Source organism: Gossypium arboreum, chromosome 8, assembly GCF_025698485.1.
Source record: "Gossypium arboreum isolate Shixiya-1 chromosome 8, ASM2569848v2, whole genome shotgun sequence".
Classification (NCBI taxonomy): Eukaryota; Viridiplantae; Streptophyta; class Magnoliopsida; order Malvales; family Malvaceae; genus Gossypium; species Gossypium arboreum.
The window spans coordinates 124,670,805-124,689,265 of NC_069077.1; the positions used below are offsets into that span (position 1 = coordinate 124,670,805).

The 18,461-nt window shown below is 36.2% G+C and overlaps 1 pseudogene; it reads left to right on the top strand.

The window, feature by feature from the left end:
- LOC128296648 (uncharacterized) lies at window positions 1–18,043 on the top strand (annotated as a pseudogene).
- Window positions 18,044–18,461: the final 418 nt, after the last annotated feature.

An 18,461-nucleotide genomic window follows, 5' to 3' on the forward strand; every position in this document is an offset into this window, starting at 1 on the left:
ATGGTGTCTACTCCATTGGGACAATCTGTGTTAGTGGATCAGGTGTGTAGGAGATGTCCGTTAATGATACAAAATATGATAGTTCCTACTAATTTGTTGATAATGTCGTTTGGTGATTTTAATATAATTTTGGGAATAGATTGGTTAACGGAGCACGAGGTGGTTTTGGATTACTGTAAGAAGAAGTTTGTTGTTCAGAGTGAAAACAGTGATAAGATTGAGGTGAATGGTATTCGAACAAGTGGTTCAACTTGTATTATTTCAGCAATTCAAGCTAATAAACTTCTTAATCGAGGTTGTGATGCTTTTCTAACCTATGTCATCAACTTGAATTCTATTGATAGTCAGTGCAATAAAATTTGAACTATTTGTGAATTCCCTTATGTGTTTCTCAAGGAATTACCAGGATTACCACCAGATCGGGAGGTTAAGTTCGCAATTGAAGTGTTTCCTGGTACGGCTGTAGTGTCAATGCCCCCTATCGTATGTCACCTACGGAGTTAAAAGAATTAAAAGTACAATTACAAGACTTATTGGACCATGGTTTTATACGTCCTAGTGTATCGTCTTGGAGAGCTTCAGTGCTTTTTGTCAAAAATAAATATGGTTCTTTACGACTTTGTATTGATTATCAGCAATTGAATAAGTTGATGATTAAGAATCGATATACTCTACCCCGTATAGATGACTTATTTGATCAACTAAAATGAGCTTTTATCTTTTCAAAGATTGATTTGAGATCGGGTTACTATTAGTTGAAAGTGAAAGAAGGTGAAGTACTGAAGACGGCATTTCGAACATTGTATGGTCATTATGAATTTTTAGTGATGCCTTTTGGATTGGCGAATGCTCCGATAGCATTTATGGATCTCATGAATCGTATTTTCCAACCATATTTGGATTAGTTTGTGGTAGTATTTATTGATGATATTTTGGTCTATTCGAAATCTAAATCCGAGCATGAGCAACACCTCAGAATTGTTTTGCAAGTGTTACGGGAGAAACAATTATACGAGAAGCTTAGTGGTTATCAGAGGTTACATTTTTGGGTCATGTTATCTCAACAGATGGAATTAGAGTTGATTCGAAAAAAGATAGAGGCAATTGTTCAGTGGAAAGCACCGAGGAATATGTCAAAGGTTCGTAGTTTTCTTGGACTAGCTTGTTATTACCAAAGATTTGTATATAGATTTTTGAAAATAGCTTTGCTGATGACAAACTTGCTGCACAAGAATGTTTAGTTCGTCTGGAATGATTAGTGTCAAGAAAGTTTTGAGAAATTGAATAGATGTTGACTGAAGCGCCAGTTTTGACTTTACCAGAATCGGGAAAGGATTTTGTTGTGTTTAATGATGCTTCCTTGAACCATCTTGGTTGTGTTTTGATGCAAGACGGGAAAGTGATTGCTTATGCGTCTCGTCAACTAAAAATGCATGAACGTAATTATCCGATGCACGATTTAGAGCTAGTTGCTGTGGTTTTTACTCTAAAGATCTGGAGACACTACTTGTACGGCGAAAAGTGTTATATTTATACTGATCATAAGAGTCTCAAATAACTTTTATCTCAAAAGGAGTTGAATTTGAGACAGCGTCATTGGACAGAGCTTCTGAAAGAGTTTGATTGTGTCATTGATTATCGCCCTGGTAAAGCTAATGTTATAACTGATGCATTGAGTAGAAAAGCAGCGATTGAATTGCGAGTAATGTTTTCTTAGCTCAGTATCAATGATGATGGAAGCTTATTGATTGGATTAAAAATCAAACCAGTGATGTTTCGTTGGATCAAATCAACACAGTTAGAAGATGAAAAGTTGGCGAAGAAAAGAGAAATGGTTCAAAATGGTACATTAGAAAATTTCAGCAGTGATGATTGTGGTTGCTTGAGATTTCATAGCCGAATATGTGTTCCAAATGTTTCTGAATTAAAAGAGTTGATACTTTGCGAAACTTATGATAGTCCTTTTGTTTTGCATCCTGGAGGAACGAAAATGTATCGTGATCTACAAGAATCTTATTGGTAGCCAGGAATGAAAAGAGATGTGGTCGGGTATGTGGCTAAATGTTTAACTTGTCAACGAGTTAAGGCAGAACATCAGATTCCTGTAGGATTACTTTAGCCTATTACTATTCTTGAATGGAAATGGGATTGTATCACGATGGATTTTGTAACAATATTACATTATCAACAAGAAAGAAAAATGTTATTTGGGTAATTGTTGATCGACTTATGAAATCAGCTCATTTCATTATAGTCAAGACTGATTGGTCACTTCAAAAGCTTGCTGAAGTTTATATTCAAGAAATCGCGAGATTACACAATGTCCCCATGTCGATAATTTTTTATTGAGATCCGTAGTTTACTTTGAGATTTTGGAAACAGTTGCACGAATCTCTTGGTACACAACTTAATTTTAGTACAACTTTTCACCCACAGACTGACGGACAATCTGAGCATGTTATTCAGATTTTGGAAGACATACTTCGTACTTGTGTTATTGATTTTGAATCAGGTTGGGAGCGTTACTTACCTTTGGCTGAATTTGTATACAATAATAGTTTCTAATCAATTATTCAAATGACTCTGTATGAAGCTTTATATGGTCATAAATGTCGATCACCCACTTGTTGGATAGAATTGAGTGAAAGAAAAATGACCGGGCTGGAATTGATCCAAGAAACGGAAGATATTGTTAAGAAAACTCGAGATAGATCGAAGACAACTTTTGACAGATAGAAATCATATGCAGATTTGAAACGTCGAGATATTGAATATTCTCCTGGTGATAAAGTATTTCTTAAAGTTTCGTCTTGGAGGAAAATTTTGAGATTTGACCGAAAAGGGAAACTGAGTCCTTGATTTATCGAACCGTATGAGATCACAGAAAGAGTGGAACCAGTTGCATATCGTTTAGCTTTGCCTGCGGAACTGCAGAAAATTCATGATGTTTTTCATGTTTCAATGCTTAGAAGATATCGATCGAACTCATCTCATGTCATTTCGACAGAGGATATTGAAATTCAACCTGATTTTTCATATGAAAAACCTGTTGAGATTTTAGCACGTGAGGTGAAAGAGTTGTGTAATAAGCGAGTTTCGTTAGTGAAAGTATTATGGTGTAATCATAGCGTTGAGGAAACAATTTGGGAACTGGAAAAGACTATGAGATCTCAGTGCCCCCACCTCTTTTCAGTTAAATTTTAGGGACAAAATTTATTTAGGAATGGAGAATTGTAACGACCCGACAGTCACGGGTATCGAAAAGTGCATTTTCGGGACTCCGTTTTCATAAATCAAACTCGTAAATATTTATTAAAAATATTTACGAAGTTATTTGTGTGGTTAATTAGGTTTTGGTTAGGTGAATTTGCATGAATTAAGAGTAATTAGGTATAAGGATTAAATTGCATAAAGGGTGAAAGTTGAATTATAGATCAAAGAAAAATTAAAGGGACTAAATAAGCAATTATATCATTTCTTATAAATGAGGCGACATAAATTATAATACATATTATAATATATATTTTTTAACTTTAAGTTTCATAAATATTATAAAAGAAACAAAAAGAAAGACAAACGGTTAAACGAAATAGAAAAAAAAAAGAGAAAGAAGGAAGGAGAAAGACACAAAGCTAGGGATTTCAATTGTTCAAAGCTCAATTGGTTAGTCAATTTAGTTCGCTTTTCTTGTAATTTTTATGTTTTTACAATCCCAGTCTTAAATACTACCCAACCCATGTCAAAATTTCAAAAATTATTGAGTTTTTAGATGTTGTTAATGTTGAATAATTTTAGTATTAGGGATTAAATTGATAGATTTTTAAGTTAGAAATGAAAAATGATTGAATTGTAGAATAAATTGTAAATTTTGAGTAATAGGGACTAAATTGTGAAAAATTTAAAATTTAGGAATCTATGTGAAAATAGGGAGTTGAATTTAGTCTAAAGTGGAATTTGTATGAAAATAAAGAATTAAATATGAAGAATAAAAGTTAGTCTCGGTTTAGAGACTAAATTGAAATTTAGGCAATATTTGAGTAAAAATTGAAATATTCAATATGAAATTGAATTGTGTTGTATTGATAATTTTTAATTGTTCTAATTCCATAACTAACGTCATACAAGAACCCTCGACTAAAAAGGGAAATGATAAAATTGACGAGGAATAGCTCAGAATTTTAGGTTTTTATTTCTATAATCCGAATTTACTTGTTAATTGTTATAATTCAATTTAATGTATATGGTAAGTGTTGAGGTGAGAATTATTGTGTTTTGCAATTGAAACGGATTAATTTAGTATGTGATGAATTTATTGAATTTATATTGATTGAATTGGTATATATATTGAATATATATTGATTATTTGAATTGAATTGAATTGAATATATGTTGTATTTGAAAAGTGAATTGAAACCCTATTAATTGTATCAGGCTGAGTCGGATATAGATGGCATGCCATAGGATTGGAAGAATTTAGGGATTTCTTCGACTTCAATTCAATGAGACACTGGGTGTCAATTTACTACTTCGGATTAATTTGATGAGGCATTGGGTGCCAATTTACTTCAATTTAGCCAATGAGACACCGGGTGTCAATTTATTACTTTGAATTATCCAAAAAGGCACTGGCTATCAAACTGGTGTGTTTTGGTTGGATCCCTATATTCGTCCGAGTCCGAGTCATGTTAATAGGGGTAAATGAATAATAAAGTTCTATAATTGATATTGAAATGGCATTGAAAATTGAATGTAAAATATATTGCTAATACATAGAATATATGAGTTATATACTCATGAATTGAATATGGAATGGATAAAGCAATTGTATAAATGAAATGTAAATTAAATTATGAAAAGCTATTTATATAGCAAGTATGAGAATTGAGATATTTGTGAAACAAATTAAATATGATATGCTATTATGTATGAATTCAAAGAGTTGGCATATGGTTGTTGTAATATTTAAATATTAATATGTGTTTATATTTTAATTATACATTTGAAATCTTTTGTCTTTAAATATTCAGATTATAGAAATACCACTGAGTTTTACTCAACGTACGGTTTTATTTTCCATGCGCAGATTAGGTACTTCAATTTTGATCGTCGATTCAATATCCAACAACTGTCCCAAACTCAAACGTGGTGATGTTTTTCCTTTTGTGCGGCATGTACCTAGGGTGTCTAACTATTAGTCATTTTGTTAATTGATTGTAAATAAAATTATAAGTAAATATTGGTTGGTTATGTATATATAAATATGTGTTTATATTTGAGGTCATATTATGGCATGTTTAAGTTAATGTTTAAATGAACATGAAATAGGCAAAATAGATTAAATTTTGCATGTTTACAAATTAGAGTTGAATGATACTTTGATGATATGATTTGATGATATAATTGGGGTACCAATGAGGGTGCATTGGTTAGACACCTAGGATGTATGTTTTGATATGATTTGGATGTGTTTGATCGTATTTTGAATTTGTTAAATGAATGACTTGATTCTATCACGTATTTTGGGCCTCCAGGGCTCGAATAAGGGAAAATATATATGAGTTTGATTGATTTTGACTTGAATATTATATGATGTTAAATGTTTTGAAATTATGTCTGTTTAATCGGTAATGCTCCGAAACCCTATTCCAGCGACGGATGTGGGTTAGGGGTGTTACAATTTTGAAAAACTATTAAAGTTTTCAAAAGTTTCCATTGTTGAATTCTTGGAGCTTTTGGTGTTAAATTGTTAGATTTTGATCTTATAAGTGAAAAATGACTAGATTGTAAAATTTAATTACTAATTGCTGAACATAAGGACTAAAGTGCATAAATTTTGAAATTAGTATAATATTTCTATAATTATATATAATAGAGGATTATAGAAAATTGAGATTGATTTTAAAATCAAACCTCAAATTTGAAAGATATGGCTGTATAAATTTTTGGGACTAAATTGAATAATTTGCAAAATACATATGAATTTGTAATTTAATGTGATTTGGATTGAAATTGATGTTAAACCACTATTTAATTATTATTCGTAGCTAAAAACGACACAGGATCGTCGAAAGGGAAAAGAAAGGTAAGAGTCGACGACGAGTGACACGAGCTTTCAGTTTGTACTTCTATAATTTGAACTACTTCGGTTGTTGCATATCTGTTTTATTTTTCATGGTAAGATTATGAGGTGGTATGATTTTGATAAATCAAGTAGAATTATTACGATTTCTGTAACATCCCCAATTAGGGCCTAGTCGTAACAATAGTTTCGGGACCACAAATTCGACATAATAAAATTTATTTTTATTATATTTTTATGGTCTACAATTTCACGGAATGATTTCGTGAAAATTTCGTTCGAAAATTTCGACGTTTGGGCACTCAATTTGGTCAAAAGGACTAACTTGTAAAAAGTGCAAAAGTTGAGTTCTACATGTTAGAGGTGTCTAATTGTTATGAAATTGTAAATGGGAGGTCCTTAAATGGAAATTAGACCATTAGTTAATTGTTGGACAAAAATAGACATGGAATGGGTGTAATAAAATATTTTTAAGTTAGGGGCATTTTGGTAAACTAATAATTAAAAGAATTAAAAAGCCAAAATAGCCAAAATTTGGTCATCTTCTCCATGTACCAGCCGAAACCCCCATAGAAGCCATGGTTAGGGTTTGGTTCAAGCTTCCAAGCTCATTTGTAAGTGCTCCCGAGCCCCGTTTTTAAAGTTCTTTATATTTTTGAAATCCAGTAACATGTTCTAGCTATTTCTACCATTATTTTGAGCTAGGGTTTATGTTTAAAAATTTACCCATGAGTAATATGCATGCACTTTGATGTCTAATGGTAGAAAATGAGTGTTGGGTGTTTAATAAACGACTTTTACTAAGCGGTTCCGAAAGGATTGTTTTGTAAAAGTTGTAAAATTGGTCATAAATGGGTGATTTAATGGAAATTGGAGGCTGTCATAGTTATGAAAAATGATCAGCATGTCATAAAACATAATAAAATAGGATGAAGTTTAATTTCCGAAGGCAAAAGTGTAAATATGCAAAAGTTTAGGGGTCAAAATGAAAATTTGTAAAAATATGATTTTTGGACCCCTATGAATAATGTGACTAATTAGTAGGCTAAATGTGATATTATAGATCAAGGAAAACAAGATTCGGGCTTAGAACGAGGTTGAACAAGGTTAAGCACAAACTCGAAATAAATAGACGTACTCGAAACCGAGGTAAGTTCATATGTCAATGATAATGCAATAATATTAATGTTCATACTTAAACTTAAATTGATGTGTTAACATTGTGTGATGGATATTTATTTAGTTTATATGAAGATTATATATTGTAACAAATGCCAAATTATAATTATATGTAATACCATGTTTATCTTATGGACTAATGTCTAAATAAACATGGAAATGTGTTGAATTGGATGTACATGGAATGAGCAGCTATGCATAATGAGATACTTGATGAAAAGAGAAAAATCTCGGTTGAATAAAAAGGGAAATTTGATGGATAACCATGGGCTTACATGATTTGAGATCCTGCATGTGTTGCAGAAAAGGATTTAGCCCGGATGGGTAATCCGTTGATCTCAAATATAGAAAGGATCTAGCCCGGACGAGTGTTCCTTAAGTGATCGAGCCTCTCGAAGAATATGTGTGTATTAAGGATTTAGCTCGGACTGGTAATCTGATTAGGGTCTGAATTTAGCCTGGACTGGTAATTTAGATCCGAGCTTATTGAGAGTGCTTGTCGTTACAAAGGATTTAGCCAGGACTGGAAATCCCACCGTAAGATATGAGGTTCGCGGGAGTGCGCATATGAAATGATCACTTGTATGAATTGACGGTGAATGGGATATCCATCGAGATTCCGAGAAATTCAACGAGATTAATATGAGAAATGAAATAAAAGGCTCTTGCCATGATACATAATGTATGTTATATGATAATATTATGATGCATGTGAGTTGTCATGTTTGGACGAGTCTTGACATGAAAAATGAAATGGACTTATGACAATGGTGCAAATGAATGAATGATATTTATGAGAATAATTTCTACGACAAATTGTGATGGTTATTATCTTGTTGCACTAGGACAAATTTGGTACAGCAGCATTGGTTCAACTTTGAAAATCCACTAAAAATTTTGAAAATTGAATTAAAGACTGAATAAAATATTTAATTAAATCTTATTGAGTCTAGTTTCACATAAAGGAAACGGTGTAAGCAAAAGAATTCTGTATCATGAGATATTTGAATTCTTGTGAGACAGAGTCGGAGTGATTCCAGACTCCCCTGTCTCAACTTTGGAAAATCACTATAAATTGTAAAAATATAATTATGAGTTAAAATTCATATGACTAAAATTATTAATGAGTCTAATTTCAGGAAAAAGAGATAGGAACATTATCCAAGTCTCGTACTAGGAGATAAATAAATTTTAGTGAAGAAGGTCGAAGCTGTCAAACAGCGAAACAGGGGAGACTTTGAATAATAAACTGTACTTATTGGCTAGACCAAAAATTCTAAAAATTTTATGATAATAAGATATATGAGTCTAGTTTCTAGGAAAATTAACAGATATTAATTTGGAGTTCCTTAGCTCAAGTTATAAATAATTTATCGACTATGACTCGAGTAGACAGCTTGACCAGAATATGAATAAAAGCATAAATATAATTGTTTTACCTAAGGAAACATGTTATTATAATGCTTATTATTTTCATATGGACTTACGAAGCGTAAAGCTTACTCTCCTTTTCCATATTTTTAGTTTTGAAAGGTTAGCTCGGGGTTAGAGATCATCAGATGTAGCATCACACTATCGAGCCTTTACCCTTGGAGTATTGACATGTATATGTTAAACATGTTCAAGTGAGTGGCATGTATAGAGACTTAGTTTTTCTATGATCGATGTTGTTGTGATTAGCCAAATGTATTGGCTTATAATGATTTGTTGTATGTAGCCATGAGATGTGGCTTATAATGATTTTGGCTTGTAAGCCTATTCATCCATGATATGTGTAAATGTCTTGTGATGGGGATTTGTAATTATGCTTGTTCACTATGTATAAGAAGTATATGGCATAAATACATGGTGAATGCCTTAGGACCATTCGAGGTGGTCATGGCCATGGAATAAATGTGTGATATAGTAATAAGTTGTTAGTGCCCTGAACATGGATGTTTAATTTATAAGTTAGTAAACATAGTATAATGGTATAAGGAGTAGAAAGGGGTGACTTAAGGCTTGGAAAATAGTCTATTAGGGTCCACATGGTTGGACACACGGGCGTGTGTCTAGACCGTGTATGACACACGGTTCCCTCCCATGGGTGTGTGCTATGGCCTTGTGTCCCCTACACTTAAAATTTATAAGTTAGTATAGGACACGGGTAGGTCACACGGGCGTATCCCATAGCCCTGTCCCAAAGTCAGTATTGAACACGAGCAGGCCACACGGGTGTGTGCCATGGTCGTGTTTAAAAGTCAGTGTTGCCCAAGAGCTAAGGGCATAGGCGTGCCTCAAGTCACACGAGCGTGTGACTCCACACGGCCCACCTACACGGGCGTATGACACTCCAAAGCTAGAAATTTATTAAGTTGCCCAAATTTTACCAAATGTTTTCGGTTTTGTCCCGAACCACCTTAATGTAGGTTATAGGCTTCGATGGCCTGTATAAGGGACGATACGTATATGTTCTAGAAGTTTTAATTTTGGGCGAAATTTGGTGACCCGATTTTATATGTTTATGAATGTTTAAGTCTAGTAATGCCTCGAGTCCTGTCCCGGTGTTGGATACGGGTGAAGGGTGTTACAATTTCGATCGATTATTGAATATAGAAAACTAAATTAAATAAAATTGAAAATATGGTAACCTGATGAAAATGCTAAATTGACCTTTAATTGGTTTGAATTATGTTATATGATATGACAAATTGATGATTTGATGGTGAATTGAGAATGATGGATATGAAATGTACCTAGTAGAGTTATCTCTACAGAGATTTTTGGTGTGGTGGAGGGATGACATGTTAAAAGTTATAGATGCCTACGAGCTTTGCAATATAGTGCTTTGGTATAATGTAGTTATTACTTTGACAAGCTATTTGGTGCGGTGTAGCTACCCGTGTATCTGTATCTATTTATTATAGTTCATCGGGCTAGTCGATTAATGTTAAAAGAAATTTGACTGATTGATGTTGTATATGCTCAATGGTTTCGATGGAATGGTATCGAATTGGATCGAATTGAATAAATTGAAATGTTATATGACTCTTATGTGATGAAATCACTTGCTGTTGTGAATTGCAGTAACAAGAAAGTGTGTAGTTAGCTATTTTGTTATGTAAAATATGAATTGAGGTGAATTTTATTGTTTTAAACCTATGAACTTAATAAGCATTCGTAATGCTTACTCTGTCTTATTTTTTTGCTTCTGTACTTGTCCTTTGTTGAATACGTCAATCGGATCAACTAGGAGCACGCACTATCCAACTTTTAATTCGGTAGTCTTTTAAATGTTCTAGATGCAATTATGTGGCATGTAAATAGGAATTGTTTTGTATATATGTTATTTTTCATGCTTTGGAGTTTGATTTGAGATTGTTATGATTTTGGTTGTTTGAGCATAATATTTTCAAAGAATATATGGTAGTAAATTGTCAAACTATGCTTGAAGCATATGAATGGTCATTTTTTAATGTGTGATGATGGAGTTAATATGTTGAAATGGAATGCTTAAACATATATGTAAATATGATGGTAACTAGGTGTAATTGGCATTTGGATGTAGAAGTAATATCAGTTGTTCATTATGTATGTGTATATTTGTTTTGGTATGTTGCAGTTGTTAATATGTTTGATAAACGTTGATGCAGTCGTAAATAAACTAAAAATCTGACTAAAGCAAGTGCACTTATTGTAACGCCCCAATTTTCGGGAATTCTGTGAATGTTGGCATAGGTTTAATTATGTTAGTGGGCCTCTAGAAGGCCCAAGCTTAAGATAGAACCCGACAATTTTAGTTAATTTTTGTTCTTTAAGAAAAAGGGGGTGAAATTATGAAATAGGACCTATGTGAAAATGTTTGAAAATGCTATAGGCTAAATTGAAGTGGCCAAATAAATAGGAGTGCAAAATAGGAGGATTTGTATGACAAACCTCCCATTTTACATGAAGTGGCCAGCCATCATGTTGTTGTAGACAATATGAGCACTTGATATCCATAATTCATGGTACAAATTGATAATGGGTAAGGTAAATGTTCCATGATAATGGATTAGGTAAATATTCCATGATAATGGGTTAGGTAAATGTTCCATGATAATGGTTTAGGTAAATGTTCCATGATGGGCATTTCATGTCTTTTGTATTAAAGAATTAAATGGATGAAATATGAAATTTTATTAAAAGAAAAGGGTGAAAAGAACAAAGTTTTGTCCATCTTTGTTCATCATAGCCGAAAGTTAGAGAAGAGAAAGGGAGGAGAAAGCTCTTGAATGTCCAAATACTTGGGGAAGAAAATTGAAGGTAAGTTCATGGTAGTTTGCTTCTATCTTGATGTTCATGAGTTCTTCTTGATTCTACCTTAACTCTTGAAGCATATTTTGGTTTTAGTTGTGTTGTGAGCATTTAGTCATGAATTAAAATGAAGGAAATGGTTGTTGTTTCATGTTCTTTTGATGAAAAATGGAAGATAGGTGAAGTTGAGCCAAACAAATGAGCATGCATGTGCCTTAGATGCTAAAGGAAAAATCGGCTAACATGTTGTGCTTTAAAATGATGAAATGGAGATTATACTTAAGTAAATTCATAGATATGTGATGATTGATTGGTGATATACATGTTTAAATAACATGCATGCAAGTTATGTGTGAAAGAGTGAATTTGGTAATAAATCTGCTTGGGACAATGGTTATGTGACTTTGGAAAATCACCATAAATTGTGGGAGATGAATTAGAAGCTGAATAAATTATGTAATTAAAGCTTAATGAGTCTAGTTTCAAATGAAATAAACAAGAACATATTTTGAATTCTATACAATGAGAAATTTGATTCGTAATAAAGAGTGGTCAGATTAGTCAAACAGTGAAACATGGGAAAACTTTGAGAAAAATCTGGTATTGATTGGCTAAACCAAAAATTCTGAAAATTTTATGGATAGAAGATATATGAGTCTATTTTCAGGGAAAATTAATGTCACTTGATTTGGAGTTTCGTAGCTCCAGTTATAAATAATTTAGTGACTGTTGCTCAGGAAGATAGCTTGCAGTGAAATTATGATTATGTGGTAAACATTGACAAAAATTTGTTAATGAGTTGCTTATTGATTTCTTATAAGCTTACTATGATCTGTAGGTGTGGTTGGCCAAATATTGTAAGGGGTTAATACGTAGTTTGTATTTCAATAGTTAGATTAACGTGTTAGTAATCCAATTGTAGGCGGTTCGTGTGTGGATCTCGTCAGCATATCGTCGCAAACAGGTGTGTAACTAACACCCTCTTATAGACTAGATCGGCACAAGCCGAAAAGCCGAAATGCCGAAAAGCCAATATTTTGAGATCTTGCGAGTGTGTGAATGCTCATGAGATTAATAGTTTGATGTATATGGTAAATTAAAGTGGTAAGTGTTTCTGATCGTACGTAAATGGCTATGTTATCTATGAAAACCTTAAGAATAGTTAAATTACTTAAATACCCCTATGTATGCAAAATTACCATTATACCCCTAAGGTTACTTTTGACTGAAAAGCATGACGATCTGATTCTGTATGATGTATGCCATGATTATATATCTGTTGCATGGGGACTTAGGTTATACTATGGAGGAAGCGTCCTGGTGGCTATGCCACAATTATCTGATCTGGTGGCTCTGCCACATATATCTGTCCTAGTGGCTATGCCACAATTATCTGATCTGGTGGCTCTGCCACAATATTTGTATCTGGTGACTTTGTTACAATATCTGGCAGCCTCGCTGCGATTTCTGTGGTGTGTAGCGGTTGGGTGGGTTGAGTAGTCTCCCCACATGGTGTAAGGCTGGTACGGGGGTGTTATGGATGAATCGGGTTGGGTTTACGCATAAACATGTAATATCTGTTCGCTCATTATGGGCCTATGTGCTTTATTCTCAATTACATTGCGGGCTAAGGCCAACTTATTCTATTTCGTGGTTTGAGCTGATATAGGCTATAGTTGGGTTAATTTACACACTGAGTTTCCGCAAACTCATCCCTTTTATTTTCATCCACGCAGGTAATCCCCAACCATAGTGGGCTTGGAGCTGTAAGGGAATTTGGAGTGGCCATCCGTTCTGAAAGTTTGATTTTCTTCTGATGAACTGGACATCCTTTTATTTACGTTTGAACTTTTGGGGTTTTTAAATGTTATAAGGCCGCTTAATTATTTTTGATGGTTTTAATATGTATTACTAAGATAGGTGTTACTTATTTTAACTGTTGAAATTGGATAGCTTTAGGGCGCGTTTTCAAAAACAACAATTGATTTCAAAATAACACGACAACAAGCAAAGCTTCCGCAGTGAAAGTATTTTCCAAAATTAATCACTTTTCCTAAAAATGACTTAATCAAATCGGTTTCCTAGAAATATCCATGACGTTAAGGTGTGGCAATGGCGGTATGCATGTCTAGGATTGGATCTGAAGGGAGCTTGGTACTTAAGCAGTTCGATGGACTTACCACCTCTTTTCCGGTTTCCTACCTGGTGCACAGCTTCCATTCACTTTAACCTATAATGAAATTATCTTTTAAAACACTAAGCAAGTTTTTCTGGATCAACAATATAAAATGTTTTGAACGCTTCGATGTGGCATGTTGGATCCGGTTAATAACGTCTGGGTCGGGTTTGGGGTGCTACATTTAGTGGTATCAAAGCCTAGGTTGTAACAACTCAACTGTGGAATGGGTTTACAAAAAACAAAGATTTTCAACAAACAAATTTTTTTTTTGCGAAAAACGTGATTTTCAAAATTTAAATCTTTAGAAGGTGGCATTCCGAATCTCCGGTCCAAGCCTGTAAGTATTACTCTGAACTTTTCTGAATATTCTCCTAAATTATCTGTCTGTACTGAAACCCTATTAGGATACTCTAGATAGGACGATACTGAAACCATAGGAAAATTTGATAAGAGGCTGAAACTGTAGCTAGACTTCGATTCTGCGAAAACAAACTCTGGATTTCTGTTTGATTTATAAAACATCTGTAATAAACACTGGAATATTAATTGATGCATAAAAATTCGTAATCAAGATAATACGATATGAGTACAAGAGGCCGTGGATGAGCCGAGGAAGTGCTCGGCGAGATCTTCGTCTTGGGACATATACCGCGGTAGATGCACCGTACCACTTGCAGAGGTAGAGTCTCATGATGCATGGTCGAGGATGATGCCTGTCGCAGTAATGCTTCGTGTTCAGAAAAGGGTTGCCGGGACAAGTTCAGGCAACGGAATTTGAGAATCGATTTCTGAACGACTCCGGGCCAACGGAGCGATGATCTTTAGGGGTGTGTCTGGTATCTCCTCGAATGTGGCAGAATATTGGTTGGAGGCCACAAAACAAATTATGGATGACTTGGATTGCTCGTGAAGCGGTGAAGGAGTCGATATCGTTACTACGGGACGAGGCTTACCGGTGGTGGCTCACTGTGAGAGAAGGAACCCCAGCTGATAGGGTAACTTGGGAACTGTTTAAGACGGCCTTTAAAGGGAAGTATGTTGGAGCGAGTTATGTGGACGCCCGGAGGAAGGAATTCTTGAATCTGGTGCAAGAAGGTAAAACAGTTACCGAGTACGAGGCCGAGTTTCTGAGGTTGAGTCGGTATGCCGTGGCCATAGTTGCTACAGAGTATGAGCGAAGTGTGCGCTTCAAGGATGGTCTTAGAGATGACCTCAGGGTATTGATCGCTCCGTAGAGAGAGCGAGACTTCGCGATCTTGGTGGAGAAGGCAATGATCGCTGAGGAGGTTAAGTGTGCTGAAAAGAAAAATTGGAAGAAGGATTGGAACCATTTCCAGAGGGATTCAAGACTCTCGGGTGGTGCAAATAGGATTATTAAGAGAGCAAGAGTGGAGGAACCAGTTCGAGCAATGCCGATGAATGTGGTCAGACCATCAATCTATGGAGACTGTGGTAAGGTACATTTGGACGAGTGTAGGAAACGCTCTGGTGCTTGTTTCCGATGTGGATCTATGGAGCATAGAGTACGGGCGCGCCTCGTAAAGTCGATCGGGTTGAAGTTCTTTGAACAGAGGATTTCTCAACCCGTGAGGGGTAGACCCCAACCACCGAGAGGACGTGGATAAGGTAGAGGTGGAAATGGAAACGGTCGAGGTCGGGGTACCGGCGGGGTGTCGAAAATCTTTGAAGCTCGACAACCGACTTTGGTGTATGCATTTCATGTCGAGAGGAGGCGGCGCTTTTGATGTCATAACTGCACGTTCTTGGTTTCTGGCATGCCATATACTGCTTTGGTGGATATTGGATCTACTTATTCCTATGTTGCATGTGCCATATCTGGGTTGTTGGGTGTGCACTCTGAGAAGATGGTGAGTGGGGTATCTGTGTTAAGTCCTTTAGGTCATTCGGTTAGGGTAGACAAACTATATAGGGATGTACCCTTAGAAACTCAAGGCAAGGTTTTCCCTAGAGATCTGATGGAGTTACCATTCGGAGAGTTTGATCTCATTTTAGGAATGGACTGGCTTGTTAAGCATAAGGCGACCCTGGATTGTGATGCTAAACGAATGGTGTTAAGGACCACAAAGGATGAGGAGGTTATGGTGATAGGTGAGCGAAGGGATTATTTGTCCAAAGTGGTGTCGGCATTAAGAGCCGAGAAGTGGATTCGTAAAGATTGTGAGGCCTATTTAGCATTTATAAGTTAGTCAGAAGAGGAGGGACTGACAGTGGATAAGGTTAGGACCGTAAAGAAGTTCCAAGATGTTTTTCTGGAGGAGCTTCCAAGATTGCCTCCTAACCGAGAAATGGAGTTTGGAATCGACTTATTGCCTGGAACAGCACCAGTGTCTATCGCACTGTATAGAATGGCACCGAAGGAGTTGGTGGAGCTAAAGGCACAAATTCAAGAGTTGCTGGATAGGGGCTTCATTAGGCTAAGCGTGTCTCCATGGGGAACACCGGTGCTATTCGTGAAGAAGAAGGATGGTACAATGCAGATGTGCATTGATTATCGCCAGTTGAACAAATTAACAATTAAGAATATGTACCTACTGCCAAGGATTGACGATCTGTTTGACCAACTTAGAGAAGCTTCTGTATTTTCTAAAATCGACCCCCAATCTGGATATCATCAGTTAAGGTTCAAGGAGGCGGATATCCATAAGACGGCATTTAGGACTCGGTATGGTCATTACGAGTTTTTGGTTATGCCATTTGGACTGACGAACGCTCCTGCAACATTTATGAATCTGATGAATCGGGTGTTCCAACCATTCTTGGATCGATTCGTAGTCGTCTTCATTGATGATATCCTGGTATATTCTGAAACTGAAGCGAAACATGATGAGCATCTCCGTATAGTGCTACGAGTGTTAAGGAAGAAGGAACTCTTTGCGAAGTTCAGCAAGTGTGAATTTTGGTTGAGGGAGGTAACCTTCTTAGGATATGTGGTCTCTGCCGAAGGGATTAAGGTAGACCCTCGAAAGATTGAAGCAATTTTGGAGTGGAAGCCACCTAGGACGGTGTCGGAAATTCGAAGTTTCCTAGGGTTGTCAGGATACTACAGAAGGTTTGTGGAAGGTTTTTCTGTGATGGCAGCAGCTCTGACAAAACTCATAAGGAAAGGAGTACCGTTTGTATGGACTGAGAAGCAGCAGGAAGCTTTTGAGAAGTTGAAGAAAGTTCGATTGAAGCACTGTGTTGATTCAAATGAGTCTGGGAAGGATTTTCTTGTGTGCGATGACGCATCACACGTGGGTTTGGGCTGCGTGTTAATGCAGGAGGGTAAGGTGGTTGCATATGCATCACAACAGCTTAAACCTCACGAAGGGAACTATCCTACTCATGATTTGGAGTTGGCGGCAGTGATATTTGCACTTAAGATTTGGAGACATTACTTGTACGGGGAGAGGTGTATTATATACACAGACCGCAAGAGTCTTATGTATTTATTGACTCAGAAGGAGCTGAACCTTAGGCAAAGGAGATGGATTGAGTTGCTTAAGGATTATGACTGTTCGATCGAGTATCACCCAGGCAAGGCTAATGTGGTAGCCGATGCTTTAAGTCGTAGAACCATATCTGATCTGAGAGCAATGTTTGCTCGTTTGAGTCTGTATGATGATGGCAGTTTGTTGGCTGAATTGCAAGTAAGGCCAACCTGGGTGGACCAGATTAAGGAAAAGCAGTTGGAAGATGAGTCTTTGGTTGCTCGTTTTCAACAAGTTAATGAAGGGGAAACTTCTGAGTTCGGTTTAAATGGTGATGGAGTTCTGTGTTTCCGAGGAAGAATTTATGTTCCGAGGGATTCTGATTTAAGGCAGACAATATTGAAGGAAACTCATGGGGGACTATGTGCCATGCATCTTGGAGGGAATAAGTTGTATCACGACTTGCGAGAATTGTACTGGTGGCCTGGACTTAAGCGAGAAATAACGGAGTTTGTAGGAAAATGTCTGACATGCCAACAAGTGAAAGCTAAGCATCAATTACCTTCTGGACTGTTACAGCCGGTGAAGATACCACTTTGGAAGTGGGAGAGGGTAACCATGGATTTTGTGAGTGGGTTGCCTTTGACACCATCAAAGAAAGACTCGGTGTGGCTGATTGTGGATAAGTTGACCAAATCAGCCCATTTCATACCTGTACGTACTGACTTTTCGCTTCAAAAGTTAGCCAAGCTATATGTGGCGTAGATTGTACGACTTCATGGAGTCCTAGTTTCGATTGTCTCTGACCGGGATCCCAGATTCACATCTCGGTTTTGGCAAAAGTTGCATGAGGCGTTAGGGACGCGATTGAACTTTAGTACGGCTTTCCATCCCCAAACTGATGGTCAGTTAGAGAGGGTTATTCAGATTCTGGAGGACATGTTGAGGGGATGTGTGATTGACTTTCGAGGTAGTTAGGAGGATTACTTGCCATTGGCAGAATTTGCGTACAATAACAGTTACTAGGTGAGTATTTGAATGGCACCGTATGAAGCACTGTATGGACGAAGGTGTCGTACACCTAGTTGTTGAACCGAACTAGGAGAGCGACAAATTCTTGGACCAGAGTTGGTAGCTGATACTGAGGATAAGGTCACAATAATTAGGGACCGGTTAAAAGAAGCATCTGATAGGCAAAAGTCGTATGCAGATTTGAAGCGTAAGGAGATTGAGTACTCAGTAGGTGATATGGTCTTCTTAAAGGTTTCTCTTTGGAAGAAGATATTAAGGTTCGGTAAAAAGGGCAAGTTGAGTCCGC